Raw genomic sequence first — 22483 nt, 5'->3', positions numbered from 1 at the left:
CTTTAAATTTTAATACGCACACTTTCTTCACCAGACCACTTCTGCATATATTTTCCAGGTACTTTCTACATATTATATCTCACTGTCAAAAGAAACAGCATAGTATCATGAACATTTGTAGGATTACAACAATGAAATAATATCCTTACTAAAAAAACTAATACGTTTTATTTTCGTTTTTGTTCTAAATGCTGCTAAGATAACTACAAGAAATTGGAAGCTGTTTTGGTATTTAATAATCAGTAATTAGAAAAATAAATTTGGCAATTGAACTGAATATGGTACGACATCCGTCAGGAGGACATCCACCAACTTTATCAATGAAGATCAAGTCGAATAGCTGCTTCCTTAAGGGCCAGAGGTGGCTCAACGCGTTATGACTTTCTCCTGAATGAGTCACCCAATTTAACAGCAATTGTTATCATTTGTTTGCCTTTACACGTACATCACATCTAACGATTTCCTTCACACTGGGGATAATTTATTGGTGGTACTGTTTACAGTGTAAATATGCAGGGTGTATCAAAAAGGATCAACCGATTTTTTTAAAAAAAAGTAACTATTTTGTTATTCGACATATGTGCGTGAATAGCGTACTGCTGGAAAGAGCAAACCCTACGGCTTTACATGGTTACCGCTTGGCAGCAGCACTGTCCGACCATTTCAGTCCTAGTAAAAATGGTGTCGCGGCGACAGGAAGCGTTTTGTGTTCTGCATTTTGCGCAGTGTGGGCAGTAATAAGTGTTCGACGTGACTTTCGTACAAGGTACGATGATGATCCTCCTACAGCACAGAGCATTAGATGATGGCATCAACGATTAAGAGAAAGAGAAGGTTTGCGGAAAGGCGAATCGCCGGGCCGTCCCCGAATGCCTGACACAGACGTCAAACGCATCCGCCACAGTTTCACGAGGGGTCCGCAGAAATCCGTTCGCCGTGCAGCTCGAGAGCTCAGCACGTCCCCGATGTCCGTCTGGCGTCTCTGCGTCGACGTTTATGCATCAAACAATATTGAATTCAGCTAATGCGAGCTGTTCGTGAGGGCGATAACATCGTGTGAAGTTCCATAATTTCACTCTTGTCAAGGTGGAGGATGGCCGTTTTCTCCCACAGTTAGTGTTTAGTGATGAGGCAACACTCCATTTACACAGAGAGGTGAACTGTCATAACGTGACAATATGAGGTACGGGACAACCACATGAAGGTGTACAACATAAAATAGACTCTCCTAAATTTAATGTATTTTGTACAGTTTAGAGGGAAAATGTGTATGATTCATATTTCTTTACCGGAAGCACTGTTACAGTAAGCATATATCTCGATATGCCTGAAAACTTTCTCTTCCCACAGTTTGATTCGAACGACTTCATTTTCCAATGCGATGGGGCACCGCGACAGTGGCATCCGGAAGTGTGGGAATTTCTAAATCAAACGATTGCTGAACGATGGATCGTTCACACTGGACTAAATCACTCGCCCTTAGACTACTAGACTCCAAGGTCACCGCACCCGACTATATGTGATTATATATGTATGGTTTTGTAAGAGACTCTTTATGTACCTACATTACCAACAGCAATAAATGAACTGAGACATCGCATAACAGCACCTGTGGAAACTAACTCCAGACATGCTTCCTGCAGTGTTGGTACAATTTGAACACCGCATTGACATGTTCCGTGCATCTCAACGATGCATATTGAACACCAATGAAAAGGATGAAAATAACTTTTTTAGTTTTCGTACATCAAAGGACAAAATTCATTGTATTCATTGTATATGTTTCTTAGTTCCAGAAATATAGACGGCCCAGGTCGGATGATTGTTTTTGATACACCACGTATAGATAATGCACTACAAAACCTCCCAATAATTAGGCCACTACCAAGATGGGAGACAACAAGTAGTCACACATGCGTCTTTGCATGTGTTGGATAAAAAGTGGTAGCACAATGCCATAATATGACGGATGTGAGTCATTTGGTACGCACACTTTCTGTTGCTGACAGATGGTGGGCTGAAGTAGTAAAGTCAGCAGCACAAGTCGTGTTTGAGTCAGTTGCAGTGTGTACTCTCTCAGAGTTGGAGAGGCTAGCTCGAGTGCCTTAATAGTATGTTTCGGAAACACGAAAAACGTGCTTGGGTGCAGACTGGAAGGGCACGTGGTCGGAGCGCGCAACAATCTTTCCTTCCAGTGCTGCATTCTACCAACTTACACGACGCCAAACGACGAGCCCTGTGAAGGAGCACCGCATACGTGGCAGCGGGACATACTGGGACATCCACCGTATTCATCCGGTAGAGTCCCCCCAATTATGGCCTGATCACCCAAATGAACGAAGTATTTCGTGGCACGTCTTACAGAAAATGATAAGACACCATATGGCGGTCCTAGCGAGACATCATCACAGATGGATGCACAGACAGTGTATGACATCTTTCATGTGGGTGTGGAAAGTGATCGAGACGCGAGACGGAAATGTGATAAAGTGAATTTTAGTCAATGAAGACTGACATGAATTATAGCCAAACTGCCACTACTTTTCATTCACCTCCATGTATATTACCATACCCGTTTATTTTTACTCATAAAAATTTGTCAGTAATCTTGTATGAAATGTTTTCACAATTTTGGTTTGTTTTCTAGATGTATAGCAATTCGGTAAGAAAAATGGAAGAGTTTGATTTTTACTTACAATACTGCTCTGGCTGCACATTTTTCTGGGATCGGAACTGATGCCCTTAGCGTGAATGTACTTTGGCTTGCACCACAGCACATTTACTTGACGCAAAATACGACGAAATACTCTGCCAATACAGTTCGATTACCGTCTCGTAACTGTTGGACCTGGTGGTCTACCGGCACAGCGCGTGCCTGCAAATCGAGAATCTCGGGATCGAATCCCAGATGAACAAATAAATTTTTCTGTCTGCTTTTAATACAGCCTTCACCTCTCAATGATATGAGGAGTCGGTAGAAACAACATGTGGTGCGGATTCCACGTTAAACTGCCGATTCCCTTTCCCCGGTTGGACAACTGGAGTACGTTAATGATAAGCATGTCTTCAAAGTGCCGTCCAATTGAAAGACTTAAACGAGGGCACTGAAATAAGCGAAATTTATTATTATTATTATTACACTGTCCAGTCGCAGTAATCTGACCACGTGTTAAAATACCGAATAAACACCTTCTGCATCACGAGACGTACAGGAATAGAGTCAATGATGTAACGACAGTCATAAGAAGCCATTCCTACCCCAGTACTTGTCATGCTGCGATAGAATTCTATCGATTGAGGATCCGTGGCACAAACTACTCGATCGAGGTGACCTTTCAGATTCTCGATTGGGTTTAAAGGCGGAAAATTTGGTGGTGAGGGCAGTACGGTAAATTCATCCTAGAATTTTCAGAACCACGCACATACGCTGCGACCTATGTTACACGTGCATCTAGGGGTGGATTTGGTCCCCAAGGATAGGTGCGTACTAGGGTTGATCCATTGTGCCTTTCAGAACAACGAGATCACCCAGGGAGTGCCACGAAAACATTGCCCACACCATAACACTCCCTCAGGGTTGCAGGGCGTTTGCTTTCGATCTGTCCGATGGAGCACAAAATGTGATGAATATGGAGAGGCCACCTGTAGCACTCAGTGGACTTTCAGTTGTGGTACCGGCGTGCAAATGCAAGCTTTCAACGCCAATGAAGAGCAGTCAGCGTGGGTGCAGGGACCAGGTGCCCACTGCGGAAGCACATAAGTTGTTGAGGAAACATTGGTTGCAGCCCTCGGTTCGCCTTGGCTGTCAGCTGCACAAAAGTTGCACGTCTTCTCGCCAGCACACACATCTGCAGCTATCGTTCACCTGTGTCGCCTACTGCCCGTAGTCCAACACACTTGCCTTGGAGCCGGATTAGAATACCGAGATTTTGCCACTCACGGTTTACTTTACATACAGTGGCATGTGAAAAGATTACAGATTTTGCCGTTTCGGAAATGCTTCCACCCTTGGGAAGAAAGCCAACGATTATGACCTGTTGGACGTCACATAAATCGCCCCTTTTACGCATTATGACAACGACTTCACTGTTTCCAGCCTCCTCCCCCCACCCCCATTCATCACCTACTAATGCTATCTCCTGGAGTCTATGGGTTATTACACGTTGACCTCGAAAATAGGAGTTGGTCATATTAATATGACTGGATCTATTATTATTATTATTGAAACTTCCTGGCAGATTGAAAATGGGTGCCGCACCGAGACTCGAACTCGGGACCCTTGCCTTTCACGGGCAAGTGCTCTACCAACTGAGCCACCCCAGCACGACTCACGCCCTGTCCTCACATCTTTACCAGTGCCTCGTCTCCTACCTTGCAAACTTTACAGAAGCTCTCCTGCGAACCTATTATTGTTATTGTTATTATTTCGTTGTTGTTCAGTTGCCTACAGTAATTTACTTGCTACAGTAACATTTTCTTTGCCTTTGCTGGAGTTGTCTTTCAAGTTTGCAGGGTCCGGCGCTACTGGACTGCGATATTACTGTTATTTCAAAATGTGCCGTTTGTTACTCTTAAAACTAACAAGGAGAGCCCCCAGCGGTGGGATCGACTTTTTGAATCCAAATAAGCCGTAGTGCAACTTAAGATCCCTGCATCCAGGTGGCCCTCGGATTGAAAGTAACTGACGGAAAAGATTTCAAAATTTTGCCTGATGCTACATAGCGTGAAGGAAGTCGTATTCCACAGTCTGGTTACGTGTCATAATGGTTACGATAGAAGCTTAACCATGCCTCGTCAGGTGCAGTAAATTTTTTTAAAAATCTTTATCGAAATGACTTTAATGTTTATTTGTACTCTATTTATTGGTTTAAATGTAATTTCTTTCGTTCTATTCTTTTGTCACATCGTTTTAGTCACCGTATGAACTTTTCCATTTGTTTAATTTTTCTTCCAATCGGAATTTTTGTGAATGTGTAATTTATTATACCTATCTGTTTGACTATTGAATTACTTCAAAACTCCGATAAATGAATTAAAAAACAAAAGACGAAATAATCTATTTATATTGACTGTGCATTAATGTGAAAAACGTTTTTCTTTGGGAGACGTGCCTTTTTTTGCATGGTAATCGACATACAAATATTTAAAACATAACATAAAATCTTTGTGCACTATGGAAATTATAGTGTAGATGAGGACATAAATGAGAGAATGTTTTCTAAGTAAAATAAAATTCAAGCAAAGTGAGAAATCGATATAATGTACACAATAACGTAGACGAAAATACAGGGTAATAAAAACAGGAGACATTAAATCGGAATTGATACATGAAGATAATTAAAAGTTCACAAACAAATATTTCCAGTGGAGAAGGGATGATAAGAAGAAAAACTAGACCAAATGAAGAAGTTCATATCACTATTGAATCACGTGACCCAGGAGTGGAACTAAAAAAATATATATATATTTACATCAGTTGAAGGAATATGATTATCAATGTCACTTCGATAAAGACCTAAAATAGATTTATTTCTCTGGTGAGATTCGAACCCACAACCTCATGCATGTGAAGCTAGTATCCTTTCAATTATCCTCATAACCAACTTATGTCATTCGGCTTTCTTCATACTATCGAGTCTCACACAAAATTCCGAATTTCTTTTCTCGTCACTTCCTCGCTAACGTCGACTCACCAGGATGAATGGCTGCAGTGTGCGATACTTGGGTGCTTAACCTACATAACCGTATAGATGGTTCCAAAACGTCGATCCTACCGCTGGAGATATCTCCTTGTAAGGCATGACGAAAGAGGGCCGCCGTTTCATTATATACCCTGATATGGTGGTGGATACACATTTAGTAGTGTAGCAATACTAACACAATCCGTCTGAAACCTGCACGATCTAAGCAACAAGGAACGACTTCATACTTAGTCCAAAGGAAAATCTCCAGAATTACTAGAAAACTTATGGCCAATGCATCGAGTCCCCTGCAGTCATTTAGTCCGCGGCGACTGCTGAGAACCTTCAGAGCAGTCATTAGGATTCGCACTCGACTACTTCGATGTTACACGTTCGGTGTCCTACTCTATGGAGCTGAGTCATGGACTGTATTAGGCATTTGAAATGTGATCGTATCGAAAAATATTAAGAATACCATCGACAGAGGGGTAAAATACAGGGAGCGAAAGGATATTTACAATTTGTACAGAAACCAGATGGCAGTTATTAGAGTCGAGGGGCATGAAAGGGAAGCAGTGGTTGGGAAAGGAGTGAGACAGGGTTGTAGCCTCTCCCGATGTTATTCAATCTGTATATTGAGCAAGCAGTGAAGGAAACAAAAGAAAAATTTGGAGTAGGTATTAAAATTCATGGAGAAGAAGTAAAAACTTTGAGGTTCGCCGATGAAACAGTAATTCTGTCAGAGACGGCAAAGGACTTGGAAGAGCAGTTGAACGGAATGGACAGTGTCTTGAAAAGAGGATATAAGATGAACATCAACAAAAGCAAAACGAGGATAATGGAATGTAGTCAAATTAAATCGGGTGATGCTGAGGGGATTAGATTAGGAAATGAGACACTTAAAGTAGTAAAGGAGTTTTGCTACTTAGGAAGTAAAATAACTGATGATGGTCGAAGTAGAGAGGATATAAAATGTAGACTGGCAATGGCAAGGAAAGCGTTTCTGAACAAGAGAAATTTGTTAATATCGAATATAGATTTATGTATCAGGAAGTCGTTTCTCCGAGTATTTGTTTGGAGTGTAGCCATGTATGAAAGTGAAACATGGACGATAACTAGTTTGTACAAGAAGAGAATAGAAGCTTTCGAAATGTGATGCTACAGAAGAATGCTGAAGATTAGATGGGTAGATCACGTAACTAATGAGGAGGTATTGAATAGGATTGGAGAGAAGAGAAGTTTGTGGCACAACTTGACTAGAAGAAGGGATCGGTTGGTAGGACATGTTTTGAGGCATCAAGGGATCACAAATTTAGCATTGGAGGGCAGCGTGCAGGGTAAAAATCGTAGAGGGAGACCAAGAGATGAATACACTAAGCAGATTCAGAAGGATGTAGGTTGCAGTAGGTACTGGGAGATGAAGCAGCTTTCACAGGATAGAGTAGCATGGAGAGCTGCATCACACCAGTCTCAGGACTGAAGACAACGACAACACCATCGACAGATATAGTCAAAAATATGGCGGTACGAAAATGCAGAAATTCTCAACAGCATCCACATAGCAAAACTCGATTGTTTTGGTAGCGCAATTCCGCAACAATAAATAAAACTTGTTGAAATTAATAATTCAATGAAACATTAATGGCCGGCCTTTGTGGACGAGCTGTTCTAGGCGCTTCAGTCTCGAACCGCGCGACCGCTACGGTCGCAGGTTCGAATCCAGACTCGGGCGTGTGTGTGTGTGTGTGTGTGTGTGTGTGTGTGTGTGTGTGTGTGTGTGTGTGTGTGTGTGATGTCCTTAGGTTAGTTAGAACTACTTAAACCTAAGTTCTAAGGGACTGATGACCTCAGATGTTAAGTCCCATAGTGCTCAGAGCCATTTGAACCATTTCTTTGAAAGATTAATGGCATACGTGACCCACGACGCACAGGATTATCCAGGCTAAATATCTCAGACCAGCAGTTTGGGTTCAGCACTGAATCAATGGTCTGAAAAATCATGGACGGACAACAGATCATGCTATCGATCGACAGTGTTACTGGAAGACGAGGCACTTAAGAGAGGAAGAATGACAAGGCAGAGAATGTTTAAAAATTACATAAATGCTCACCATTAAATCTAATAGTCCACTCATATAATCGCGCTAGCTGCCATTAAAATTAATCTGCAATTGGCATAGAGTTAAAATTTTTTGAACCTAGTGCTGTTAAAAGCATTCATGTTTACACTTATTTTGATCAATGTACGTATTTTTTGAGACATCCATTGTACAAGGACGTACAGAAAAGTAATGTGGACATGTTTTGAGTGAAAAGTCACAAAGATTTTTAAATAAAACAAACTTCATGAACGTTCTACATCGGTATTCTTCACGTCAATAAATTTAGTTTTCAACACACTCACCCTCGGAACCAGCACAATTTCCCCAACTAGATACTATTTTGTTGACACCGTCACATTATATTGTTTGACAATGTTAACAGAGCCACAACCTTACCTCTGCTTGCACCGCTTGAAATAATTGAAGTGCTCGAAGGTTTTCTTAGTTTTGCACATAGACGAAAATCGAGACTGTGTGTCGGATGATCGACGGCAGTGAACCAAGGACGTCGGCTTGCTGCAGATGCCGCAGCGATCGTGTGTAGTTTGGCACTGCCGTGCTCAAGGAGAGTGTGCTCCACATGCGGACGAAGTCTTCGAATTCGTGCTTTTAGTGTTGTGAGCTCTTTCTCACCCCCAACATAGTCACGTCACACACCGCTATGTAACGCGGTACGAAGCAGAGGGCTGCAGATATCCATAGTAAAGATGTAGAATGTTACTGACTTCAAATAAAACAGACCGAGTCATTATCTTCTCAGCACGCCGTCGTGTTATAAGCACAAAAATCAAAAAAATTGTTTCCGAGCAAAGTATGCTGTATTTTTAAGTAAAGATCTTTGTAACGTACATCTGTGGTAAACGTTATGCTTGTGATATATGGTGACAATTCGTATTTATATTTACAATGGAAAGAGATTGACCAGTGGCCAACAGACAACTAAAACGCAAGTTGCTAGATGGATATTAACTGCAATAGCGCCCACGCTGCCACGGTAAGTAGGTGTTTTGGTTTCGCGATACATGTCGCCGTTTAACTGCCGCTCGTGGCGATACATTAAAGAGTGCTCTGTCTTATTGTCAAAGAGCCAGTACCCAGATTCACTCTAAAGAAATAAAGACGCGAATTCTGTGCGCCACATTTTCAGATGTTCCTCAAACGGTTCCAAAACTAGTTAACTCGAATTAACAAAAATTCAAAAAGTGGGTTGTGTCAGTTTTCCACATTTATGTTCAGTATACATTCACAGGCAGTTGAACAGTGGTTCCCAGCCTTTCTTAGACCGTTGCTCCTGACTGTCATCAGACATTTGCCAGTACACCCTGTCCTACCCCCCCCCCCCTCCCTGAGGTCTGTGGCCTTCCCTCCCCCTCCCCCACATTATCACTAACTTTGGCACATAAATAAACTGTACAGTGAACAACTTTTCTAGGAACACTTTTATTTTTAAAATCATGAGAGGTGGAGGGTATTGTGTAGGGGGGAAGGCGATATTTGACTGAATGGCGAAGGAATTCGTGATGCATTTCAAGGGCTAGCCACAATTACTTCTCAGATAAGAAAGCTAACTATCCAAAATAAGGATAAACACATGTTCCAAACGCTTCTCTTGCTCAACCTCTCTACAGTACGGTACTTGCTTGATCTGCACGTTGCAACCTCAATTAAAATCAACCGAGCAAAAATGTGTGCACGTACTGTTCATAAATCACTTGATTGTTACGGCTCCTTGCTTCTGAAATATAAGACTTCAGGCTTTTAAATCTTGGTATCCGAACACAACATGTGAAGCTATTATCCTTTCCATTGCACCTCACAACCAACTAACGTCACTCAGCTTTCTTAATGCTACGGAGTGTCACACAAAATTCAGAATTTCTTTTCTCGTCAGTTACTCGCAAACGTGGAGCCACCATTTTGAGTGGCTGCAGTGTCTTAACCTACATAACCGTACAGATGGTTTCAGACCAAGTGTTACTTGCAGAGCAGTAGGATAACGAGCTATCGGCCTGGCAATTGAGTTTGAGTTTGGCCGAAGCAACTTTAGGCACGAAGGGGATAATGATGTGTCCCTCCGAGAATAATTTCGCGTGGGCTGTAAGCGGCGCACAGCTCAGCGTTTACATAGTTTGCCAATTACATCTCACACAGGGAATATTATTATTAAGCCCAGTTTCCACAGCAGCGAATAGAAGCGAACTCAAGCGTACGAACACTTGCAGACCACTTGCCTGTATTCATTACCTTTCGTCTAAAAGGTCTGTTTAAAAAATTCCGGAACTTTGTCCACAAAAATTTTCTACGCTTACCTTCACATATTTGTATATGATCACCCCCACGACTGATAAACCGTTTCCACTTCTGGGAGCAGACTTGGTTCGCCTTTCGCTGGACCGTGCGTCTATCGTTACAAATCTTCGTCCTCTCAACTTGGTTTTCAACTTTGAAAATAAATGTCTGCAAGGGCCAAGCTGACCTGACAAGCTATTTTATATGTTGATCGTTCAGAACATTTCCCTACACATTGTGAAGATTGAACCTTCATATCAACGTCATAACTGCAGACCCACGTCTCATCACCAGTTATAATTTTCTTATGGAACATCTCGTTCTCATTTGGGTGATCCTAAGGCTCTTCTCAGATTGGGAGGTGGAGGTCTTTCTGCTCTTGACTCGTGAGCCGTGGCACGAACTTGGCGGCAACACGATACATTCCAAGATGCTGTATTAGGATTTCACGATCCAACTGCAATGTTACATTCTTCTGCAATCTCTCGGACAGTCAGTCTTCGTTCAGCACGCACAGGATCGTTGACGTTCCTGACACAAGCGTTGCTGGCAGAAGTCGGAGGACGAGCGTCGTCTTTAGCTTCCGTCCGGCCGTTTTAAACCTTCCGTAACACCGAGTGCGGCTTAAGCACTCATCACCGTAGGCTTCCTGCATCATTTGGCGTGTCTCTGTAGAGGTGTTCTTGAGTTTAGCTCTTATGTTCCTATGGGACCAACTGCTGATGTCATCAGTCGCTAGGCTTGCACCACTTACACACACCCACGCCCGAGGGAGGACTCTAACCTCCGACAGAGGGGAGCCACACGAACCGTGGCAAGGCCCCTAGACTGCGCAGCTACCCCGAGCGGCGGTTTTCTTGAGTTTCACGCAAAATTTATTGCAGGCGCATTGCTCCTCTAACTATACACTCTCGAAGTTCGCCAACTGTGCGACACAACGTTCTAGTCAATACAGCACTGAACAATAAGCTAACAGACATACAACAGTGAAACTTCCCGCAGTTACACATTAAGCACACGCGCGTGCAGGGATGTCAACTGCATTTCGCCCCAACACGCCATTGGCGCGAAATTACGAACGTTCCCAATATTTTTTTAACACACATCGTATATTCAAAATTTACGGTATGTTCTAGAAATTTGGCAAGTAAGCTTTCTCGGGATAGCTTATGTGTATCTTCAGGCATCTCCCAATTTCTTCAGCATCTCTGTTACATTCTCCTGTGAGCCAAACAAACCTGTGCTGACTTTATTATGAACAGTTCAATATCCTCTGCTACTCGTATATGGGACAGGTCCCACACCATGGAGCAATATTAGAGTATGGGTCGCACCAATAGTTCAAAAAAGATCATCTTTGTGCACTGATTATATTTCTCTTTAATTCTAACAATAAATTACAGTTCGCCACCATCTTTATCTTTGACTGACACGATGTGATGGTTCCATTTCTTACTTCGTTATCACCAATGTTAAGACTCTCGCTTTTCCCGTTTATGCTTCATCTCATCACTATTGTCTTTGATTTACTCTGACCCCTAATTCTACACTCATTATATTGTATATTTCATTCATCAGATCCTGTAGTAATTCACTTTCACTGACAACGATAATATTATCAGCAAACATTGTCACTGGTATCCTTTCAACCCGTATTTCAGTGCGAATCTTGAACCTCTCTCTTATTTTCTTCATTGCTTCTTTGATGCAAACACATTGAACAGTATAGGCGAATAACTATATCAAAGTCTTACTCTCTTTTTAATCCTTGCACTTCGTTCTTGGTCTTCCACTCTTATTTCCTCTTGGGTCTTGTACTAATATATACCCGTCTCTGCCTAGAGCTATTTTCTTCACAACTTCGATCTTGCACCATTTTACATTGTCGAACGCTTATCCAGGTGTAGAAATCGTATGAACGCGTCTTGAGTTTTATTCAGTCCTGCTTCCATTCCGTATCCTTACAATGTGTTACACCGAGGTATTTGTGTGAGCTGACCGATTGAAAATGAGAGTTATTGATGCTGTAGTCATAGGATACTATGATTTTTCGTTTTGTGAACTGCACAATTTCAGGTTTTCGAACATCTAAAGCAAGCTGCAAAAACATCCGGAATTCTGTTTGATTCTACGTACAAAAATGCATTGTTAGGAAAACAAAGTAAACCAAGGAGGGACAAAATATCAGTAACGAACAACGTAGAATCTCTGTGGCTAATCTGGATTAAACTGCTCCATCATCTTCAGCAACAACCAGGGCACAATCCAAGGAGGGATCTACACCCACATGGATATTGTGCAAATCATATCTAAGTGCCAGGCATAGGGTTTATCGAATCACCTTCACAATTGTCTATTATTCCAACTTCATGTTTTGAACTGCCCAAGGTGTGGTGAAGACTAAAACGAGTCTGTCACGGAAGACTGTATTGAGTGTGATGTCTGCTCCCAACAGTGGCATGAAGAATGCACAGTTTACGAAGGTCATGGTGCATTTTCTTGTTATTGGTGTTAGTGCGTACTCTTGCCAGATGATGCAGCTACGAGCAGTGTCATATATATGACATTTAAGGTTTGGGTTAAACGTTACTCAGCTGTATCTGATAAATGTTGTTCCTAAATAAATGAGCAATGGTTTGCTACTTGTTTGTTTTAACTTTCTCATCAACCAGAAATGACCGACTAAATACTAAGCGCATACTCCTTCGTGAGTTTCCCCTGCAAAGCAAATTAATGAAGTCGAATAGTCCGTAGGAAGAATTTTTGTAGTTTCATGACTTTAGGATGGCATGACTGTGATGAGCTAAGAGCGGCTGACAAAAAATAATTGTTTTATTTATAACCATAATGTTGCAATTGAGAATGGCGTGTCCGGTTGAAGTTTCCACATTAACTGAGCAACGTTCAACGATGCGTTTTCCCTTTCAGAAGACGGAAAACGGCCGAAATATTTTCTCTAACGTTTTTTCAGTATGGTCGAAGCTGTGCGAACGACGGAAATTTTTGATAAATACGTAGGACAGTTCAAAAACAATCTAACTTCAGTGACTAATAAAAAACACCGTGGCCGGCCAATTGAACTGTCTCCTCCTTCGCTTAAAGCCGGCTCTGAAGACATTACTCCTGATGGCCGACGTGTTGCAGTAGAACTGAATAGCAAAATAGCTGCAACAGGTAGTGGCACAGTCCATAACGTCGTCATTGACATGCTCAAGTACAGCGAAACAAGTCCAACGTGGGTCCCGAGAGAATTCACACAACACAAGGAAACAAAGAGTGCTATGAACGTGAAGGTGAACCTTTTTCGAACGAGATTTTAACGTGTGATTAAACTTTCGTTCAAAATGGGGAACCCGACTCGAAAAGACAAGGAGTGAAATGGAAGCACACTAGTTCACCTGTCCGAAAGGAATTCAGACTCGAGCATCAGCGAGGAAAGTGATGCTGGCCATCATTTGGATGCCAAAGTAGTTGTATTTTGGTGATTATTTGGAAAATCAGCGTACAGGATGCAGCGCTGACCACTCACACATAGTGATGAGCAAAGTAAAGCCGAAAACGAGAGGAAAGGGTCGCCAATGTCAAAGAAAAGACGTGATACTATTACACAACAACGCTCGCCCAAACATAGCGCAGCTGATCCAAGAAACCACTGGAAGGGAAAAGAAACAGTAATGGGTTGGGAGACTCTGCGTCATTATCGCTACAGTCCAGATTTGACTTTCGTGAATTTTCATTTTCATATTGCTGATATTATGGAGAATGGAAGCTGTCTGCATTGTACTTGACTGGTAAGAAAAACTTCAAAAGTCAACCTCACTTGTAGAGCATTTATTGCTACCTGTTTGACCCGCTCAAGGACGCATCGCTTGGAAAGGATTCGGCGACAGCGAAGAAGTTGAAACAATTTCAGTTTTACTTACTTCATTCGCATTTATCGCCTTTCTCTTGCCCAGCAGTATTTCGCAAAGGACTGGCAAAAGCGCAAGTTGCAGCCGTATATAACGAGATCAGTATACATTTGCCTTCTGAATATTACACCTGTAATGGGTCCAACCTAAGGCAGTTTAAAAAATCGCAGGTGACACTCGTGTACAAGAAGAGTAAAAGAAAGGATGTGCAAAATTACAGACATCGATTTTCTGCAGAATCCTAGAACGTATTCTGAATATGATTATAATAAATTTCCTAGACACCGAAAAGCTTACGTCCAGAAATCAGCACGGTTTTAGAAAGCTCGTGTGAAACGCAGCTTGCCCTTTTCGCACATTATATACTGCGAACCACGGATGAAGGGTCCCAAGCACATTGCACTCTCCTATATTTGAGAAAAGCCTTTGGCACGGTGCTCCACTGCACACTGTTAACCAAGGGCCTCGTATGAGCATACGGAGTCGGTTCCCAGATATGAGAGCGGCTTAAAGTCTACAACAGATACCAGTACGTTCTCGACAGCGAGCGTTGATCAGACACAAGGGCATCGTCAGGAGTGTCCCAGGAAGTGTAACAGACAGCTGTTATACTGTATAGACATAAATGAGGTGACAGGCAGAGTGAACAGCAGTCTGCGGCTGTTGATGATGCTGTCGTGTACGGGAGAGTGTCGTTATTGAGTCACTGTAGGGGGATAAGATTAACGGGAAGCGCGGACAACTGAGAAACGCGTAGGAGTCAGTGAGGTACTGAGCCATGCCGACGCCGGTGCCTTAGTTAGCTGCGCTACGTTTTTCGGTTGAGGACCCAGGATACGAAGAGCTTCATCGAGGTGGTCCCACATATTCTCGATTCCGTTAAGCCCGGGAAGCCTGGTGGTCGGCGGAGTACAGCAAACTCATCCTGGTGCTTTTCACACTGCAAGCTGTGTCACAGATTTAGTTGTTCTGCTGGTAGATTCCGAGGGAAAAAAGACTCGATGTAGGTGTGGCAACGGTTCCGACCGATATTTCTGCTCATCCACTGTGCCTTCCAGAACGACAGGAGTGTCACGATAACGTTTGTGAGATCGTAACGATCCATCCTCCTGTCCTAACCCTGCCGCCGACTGTTGCAGGGTGTTCACTTTCAGGTGAATCGCGCCCTACACGCCAACGTCTGTCTGTCACTTGGAAAGCCCGCAGGTCACCGTTCAGTGGACGCCCAGTCGCAGAACTGGCGTGAAAATTCCAGCCTTCGTCGCGGACGAACAGCAGTCAGCATAGGTGTGTGGACCAGGAGTCTGCTGTGGAGACCCACACATAGCATTTTTCGCTGAGTGGTCTTAGAGGAGACACTGTCGGTAGGCTCTTCGGTTCACGTGCATGGTCAGTTGCTCAGCAGTTGCACGTTATTCACCTGCGGTCTCCTTTAACTCCTGTCCTCTGTGGACCGTGGGGCACTACAACGGCCTCAGCGTCGGCTCTCGACAGCGCCATGCGCGGAGTGCTTTAAATATGGCAACACGCCAACATTTTACGAACTCTGCCGTTTCGAAAATGCATCCACCTGTGGCCCGAAAGGCAATGATCACGTCCTTTTGGATGTCACATAAGTGGCTGAGTTTCCGCGTTACGCATACCCTACACATTAGCGTCGGACACAGGCGGTGATCACGTTAATGTGTCTGGAGCGTGTGGTTAGAAAAAGGAAAGGAAAAGGAAACAGAAAGGGGAAAGGATGGTAAGCGGTGCCAGGAGCACCGGAAATGTAATTATACGAACTGCCTGTACAGGAACTCCGAACGGAATAGGAGCAGCGGCAGTTTAAAAATTGTAAATGGTAGAATCACGGCTCAACAGTAAGTTTCTCGCCCAACCTGACGAAACAGATGTGGAGATTGAGAAAAGAATGCATAACTGCTGGGAAACAGTCTGCGGTGAGTAGACAGTGCCTTTTTTCGGAGGGTTTAAAGAGCAATTTCAAGATTTGCGAGATAAAGGTTTAGATTACGTCGCAAGTATAACGAATTATGAGAAAGACGGCAGTAGTTCAGGGATTGGGCAGCACGAAGATATTTTGAAAGTGACTGAAGTTTTTAAGGAGACATAATAACCCTGTTCCTGACAAATGAATCCTGGTGATCAGTTACGAAGAAGGGGAGAAGCTCTTCTTATGGACGGACATTTCAGAGGTGTTCGAAACAACTTGTTGATACCTGAAGCACGGAAGACTAGCTTTTTTACCAGAGGAAAGTCAAAATAATTGTGAAATATTTTTTCTCAACCGAGAAATGTCATAACTTGGTTGTCATTTAAAACTGCATTGCTTTACTTCGAAATGGCTGCAAATTAAGCTATGAAAACAGTGTTATCCGAGACATTTATTTTCCAGTTGTAATTTTCATTTCAAGCAATGCCTGTGGAAGACATACAAGAACTGCGATTAGTGGAGCAATACAGGGATGAAGAAGTATTTCGTTTGTCTTGCCGCACGTGTGCTGTAGAGTCCATCTTCCACCGGACTGCCTTGATGAAGCATGGAGAGTAACAGCGTAGCAAGTGCCCAGTGGCGTAGACTATTTAATCAGTCAATAGATGGAAAATGCTAGTACACAACCTGAAATGTGGAATTGGTGAAGACAGACAGTCGACCGAAATTATTTCGAAATAAATTCACTCTTAGGTTGGCTTCAGTTGCGTTAGATAATACCTCGATACCTAACACTACTGTATCAAAGTTATCTGCGTTCAGAGAATTTATTTCAAAGTGATTTCGGTCAGCTATCTACCGTCATCAATTCGATGCACAGGACCATGAATGCTGTCGAAGTTTGGCATAGCAAACGATACTCAATAAGGCAAAGGTATCTTAACCTACAATTTCTGATCAATACGCTAAAGGAGAATGCAATAAAACCAATACCTGAAATTGAAAAAAAATCTGTTGGTCAGCTTCTTCAGTGAAAGAAGTAAAAATACATATGTGTTGAAAAAGAGTTAAAAGATATTTTAAGAATACATAATGACTCGGTGGATCTAAGAAGTTTAAAATTTATATCATTCCTACGATAAAATGTGGAGAGGCGTTCTTATTACAAAACGGCACGCAGAGCCTCCCCATTGTCGCGGCTTCCTTTGCACGTCGGAGAACCCGCAGCTAAAATGTATGTGGTCAGAAACACCGCGTTGGCTCACGGGTCGCCCAGTCCACGGCTGCAGAATCCCATGACACCCTTCAAGAGGCGGCGAGGCATCTTGTACAGTAGTTATTTGAGAGTGAATTTTTTCCTCGCTCCTCAAGAGACGTCATCAAACGGATCTTCCTGCTTCTGGAGTGTCTACGCGACTATGAGGGAATCCCGAAACGTTACATCTTATTTTAGTTCTGCTCTCCGTTCCACACCTTCAAGGACCCACTTGTTTTCTGTGGCACTCGAACACTTGTACTTCTCCGATGTCATTTTCACGAGGGATTTATGTACTGTGTTTATGCTTTATTGAGAAAACACGGGAATTTTTTTAAGTGTATAGGGGTGAAACGATTATCTTAATAACCGATAAAACAACTCCAGATATCGAGTATTACGTACCGGCTGACACTTCATTACAAAATGTTTACGGGCTGTCTGTTATCCCAGTCGCTTCCGTTTATGAGCTTTCTTCGATAAACAGTTCTGACATGGGTCTTGACAACACGATCGAATTACAGAGGTTCAAATAGTGAGATGCGACTGCGTGCAACTGCATAGGCAGATTTTCAGTCCCTGCATATAATTGTAACGCAACTAAGGAGATTATAGCGACACGAAGGTCAGCCAGGTAAATAAGTCGTACACTAAGTGGACATCCAGCGGACGCAAGTAAACACTTCCTGTTACACCACGCCACTGCTGCCTCGGTGTAAACACGGAGGACAACAGGAAGTGCTCTACGACCACTAGCTGGACTATGGAGCAAGAAACAGCCGGGGTCCCCGGTGGTCTAGTGGTTTTTTGCCGATATGATGTTCTGAACGTACTACACACGGAATCCCCACTAAAATTTCGAGAAGACACGTTTGGATGTTCCGCCAATCAGACGGCGCAAGCGACTCCTAGAATTCTGGTGCAACGACTGCCATCATACAAAAAAATGAATAAATAAAAACATACATACAAAAAAAGAAAAAAAACAAAGAAAAATAAAGAAAACAAAAATGCAATACAATAAACTAAAAAAAAGTTCCTGTTCACAACAAATTTCATTTTTTTACTCTCTATGTTTCTTCCCCCCTACTTTCTTCCTTTCCTACACCTTTGCAGTAATAGGTTGGTTGTTTCGGAATAGGTGTAGATAGGTGCCAACGCCTGAAGAGGTGCATTTAATTTTATTTTTTTGTTAGAATACAAGTGGCGGTGGCAAATAGACATTTTTTTGTAGTTTTTCCTTTCCTGTCCAGATAAAAAAAAAAGGTAGCGTCTTATTAGAAATTTAAAAAAAAAAAGTGGTAAGGGGGTCTGGAACGTTCCAGCGCCTCGGCTGGGGCTATTCGCCCCAGCCGGGCCGGGGTTCAATCCCCGGCCGGCGCTGGAATTTTCAGACTTCCGAACACCTGCCTCCACCTCTGCCTTGGCATGTGGCGCATGCCGGGTACCCCCGTGGGGTCCGTGCTTCGGGTCCCACGTGGAGCTCACTCCCACACTACAAACTAAACCTGATTATGCTGGTGCAAGCATTTTAAATTTTAATTCACACACTTTCTTCACCAGACCACATCTACATATATTTTAAGGTACTTAATATATCTCACTATGGTATCAGTAATATTTGTAGGAAACTATGAAACAAAAACCTTACCAAAAAATGATTTTTGTTATCCTTCGTGTGCTGAATACTTCTGAGGTAAATACCCAAACATCTGCCATTTTCTTGTAGTTAACAATGAATATTCGAAAAAAGTTTATCATACTGATTCATATATTACATAATGTATTTTACTCATTCTCAGTGCTGAAAAAGCAGTAATTATTTCAAAGTCATAAGAAAATGCAAAATATTGTATCACAAGCCAACAAGGTGTTCTTTTTAGTATCATGATTTACTATGCGATTAATAAATTCTGTATAATAAATCGTTTCGTAACAATTGACAATACCTTTTAAAAATACATTGTTTTCACTTATTGCATTTTCAAAAACTAAAACAGGTCTTTTTTCTCAAATTATTCTAGTGTCAAAATGAGATGTTTGATATTACACAGGTCACTAATGACATAAACTGTTTTTTTTATAAAAACGATATTTCTCGTGGTTTTATGTGAGCTGAATGCTGAATCAAACAGATAACACTTAAAATTAATAAGAGGAATTTCTTGGTATTTTACTAACACGCTCATATAGTTCATATAATATTTCGATTAATAGTTACATGACTACCTCTCTGCCTCTACTTTTTGTAAAAGTATCTTGTAGATCAGAGAAAAAATTGTATTACTACCCCCAGGTTAAGTGCAGTTCAATGAAAGAGATTGTAAAGGCCGTACCGAAGATGCAGAATATTACGTTGTCTGCAAGGCATTTGCCATCAGTAATGAGTGAAACTGTAAAATAGAAAAAAGGGCTGACAAACGCCTATTACTGTTGTACTATTATATCACTAACGTTGCATTGCATAAACTTACTTACAGTTCTCGTTGCTGTTCAATATTCTTTAACTCACTATACCGTGCGATTATGTTGTTAACATTTAATGTAACAGTAGTCCTGTTCCGAGCCACATATCCATTTTTAATGCTTAAAAGTGTGGACAAAACTATTAGTAATACTAAATTACGAAGAGGGAATGATGAATGTAACATGCTGCGTACATTAATGTCGCTCAAGATGTAGTTTGCATTATATGTTACCAGAACAGAATTATTTTGTAATGTGTGAAATACACAAAAATACGGTAACAGACAAACCGAGCAGTGATGCCGTAATCTGTTTTGTAATAATAGTGTAAAGGAAGAAATAAACAGCAACTAGACATTTAAGTCACTCGATTTTCGCGGCCATTTTGCTGTTCATCACTTCGCTGCTAGATGTCGCTACTAGTTCCTCACACACTCAGTTGTGCAGGGCTTCGCCACCAGAAGGCTCTATCAGCACCGGCGAGGACTCACTCTGTCGACGTTTGCTGCTTCACTCCTCAACATCTATGCTAACTGACGTGACTGCTAAATTTTCAGACTAAACGAAAAAAAATAACACCAACACCAAATAAGGCAAATAGTGATAAGTTCGGATACTATCGAACCATCACTTTCATACGTCCTGGCTGAAAATACTGATCCAAAATATTTACACAGGAATTAGAGGAGACGTGCTAGAGGAAAATCGATTTTGAGAGAACACACTAGCCGCTAGAGATCGGTTGAAGAAATTCAACCCATATTTATAACATCTATAGATGTTACAAAATAACTTCTGACACTTTTGAGCAAAATATACAGTTGGAATTTACGATGCAACCAGCGATAAAATACAGTGAGCGGCATGTTATCTAGAGCTCTGCCAGAAATCAGACAGCAGTTTTAAGACTTAAAAGACATAAAGGAAAGCTGGCAGATGATAGTTGAGAAGAGAGAGTGAGAGAATGAGTGAGTGAGAGAGAGAGAGGGAGGGAGAGAGAGAGAGGGAATGGGAGGGGGGGGGGGGGGGGGCTTCGTTTCTAGCCCATTCTCCCATGTTATTCACTTTGCATACAGAATGTTTCACACGTCGTGCTACACACTTATCGCGTCTGTAGAGAGGACCTACCAGATGAAGTTTTACATAGGAATCGATGTCTCGAAACGTCATCTAGCGACGCTACAGGATCAAAGTTACAGGCGCTGGAGTCTGTAAAATATGTGTACACAGAAAAATTCAATGAAGATGTTACCAATTTTCTATGATGATGGAGATGGATAAATGTATAAATTTGAGGTTATGTCCCTATAACGGAAAATTGGAAGAGAAGACATTCCTGTTACGTGTGACAGTATCTACCGGTAGTGTTGTAGCTAAGATGTAGGGCAGGAAACTTTCAGAGGTGGTAGTATGGACCGAATGTCCAGTACACATGGGCTGTAAAATGCATACCTTAAGAGCTGTGAGGACTTGTTCATCTTCGCTAGCATAGAACATATCTCCACTGCTGAACAAGTGCTCATAGCTCCTCAGGTATGCATTTTGTAGCCCATATTTACCGGACATTTTTTCTTACTTTGATCCATACTACCACCTTTGAAAGTTAGCAACAACAGTACCAGTACTTGTATTCCGCCGTCAGAGGTATGTAACTTTCGACTCATTCGTTTCCAGATCATGATACATGATCAAATTGATACATGATCACGGCATCACACTCTACTTACATATATTTGCCGGAGCTGGCGCCTGTATTTTGATGCTCTGTAGCCTCGTTAGATGACGTTTGCATGCATGAGTTACTAGGTAAAATTGCAAGCTCTAGAAATGTGAAACACCTTGTATAAAGAAAGCAACATACGAAACGAACGAGATATTTGGAAAATTAATCGAAGATAAGAAAGAAGAAATAGAAACTGTTTCCAAATCGACCTTTCATTTCGCTGCTGCTGATTTGAAATTTCGTGGCATTTATTCGCTCTGAAGAGGATCGTTCAAACGATGGTCGAAATGTAGTTATTTTAGTGGTTTCACTGTTTTATAATGACATGGCCTAGAACCCAAAATGATTTTCTTCAAGATGTTTATAGGAATTCTATCGCTTCTCACCGATATTTTCAGTATGGTACTGGTATTTTTTTTTCCTACACGTACCAACTTTAATAGTGCTTGAAATGATGAAAATTGTCTCCATATCAAAAGGTATTAGGTACTGAGACGGTGCTTGGTTTTAATAATAACAATATACAGGAAAATTCAGCAATGTTTCTGCGAAGTTGCATTACGCCGAAATCCTGAAATACATCCGTATATTTCGAATGTCGTACAACAGCTGTAGGTAGGAGACGGGGTACTGCAGAAGTAAAGCTGTTTAGACGGGGCGTTAGTCGTGTGTGGGTAGCTCAGATGGTAGAGCACTCGCCCTCGAAAGGCAAAGGTCCCGAGTTCGAGTCTCGGTCCCGCACACAGTTTTAATCTGCCAGGAAGTTTCATATCGGCGCACACTCCACTGCAGAGGGAACTAATTCTGGAAAGAACTGTATAGTTAGTGGAGAGATAGAGGATGTGGCAAAATTACCGTTAAAAAATTCTAGGGAACTGAGTGACGATATTTTGAAGAGGAGCCCATGTATGGAAAGGTATATCCGTGCTACAGCCGTATAAATACACCTTCGCTAATGTGGTATGCAACAGGGTTATAATCACTGGAGGGGGGGGGGGTTACTTACGTCGGATCCTATGATGTCATTTGACGGCTGTCTCCTCTCTGACCTGGATCGAGTCTCGTTCATGTGTCTGTGAGTGTTAGAGCAACATTACTGAGCACACTTTTGCCGAATACACCG

General features: G+C 42.0%; 1 non-coding gene across 1 annotated transcript; it reads left to right on the top strand.

Moving 5' to 3' along the window:
- The first annotated feature begins 22028 nt into the window (after nt 1-22028).
- On the top strand, nt 22029-22103 carry Trnas-cga (transfer RNA serine (anticodon CGA)). The gene has a single exon. It is a non-coding gene; the product is annotated as a tRNA-Ser (tRNA).
- Nucleotides 22104-22483: the final 380 nt, after the last annotated feature.

This window comes from Schistocerca gregaria, unplaced genomic scaffold (genome assembly GCF_023897955.1).
Source record: "Schistocerca gregaria isolate iqSchGreg1 unplaced genomic scaffold, iqSchGreg1.2 ptg000378l, whole genome shotgun sequence".
Taxonomy (NCBI): Eukaryota; Metazoa; Arthropoda; class Insecta; order Orthoptera; family Acrididae; genus Schistocerca; species Schistocerca gregaria.
The sequence above is the reverse complement of the archived record's forward strand: the minus strand, read 5'-3'. Positions and strand labels throughout refer to the sequence as shown.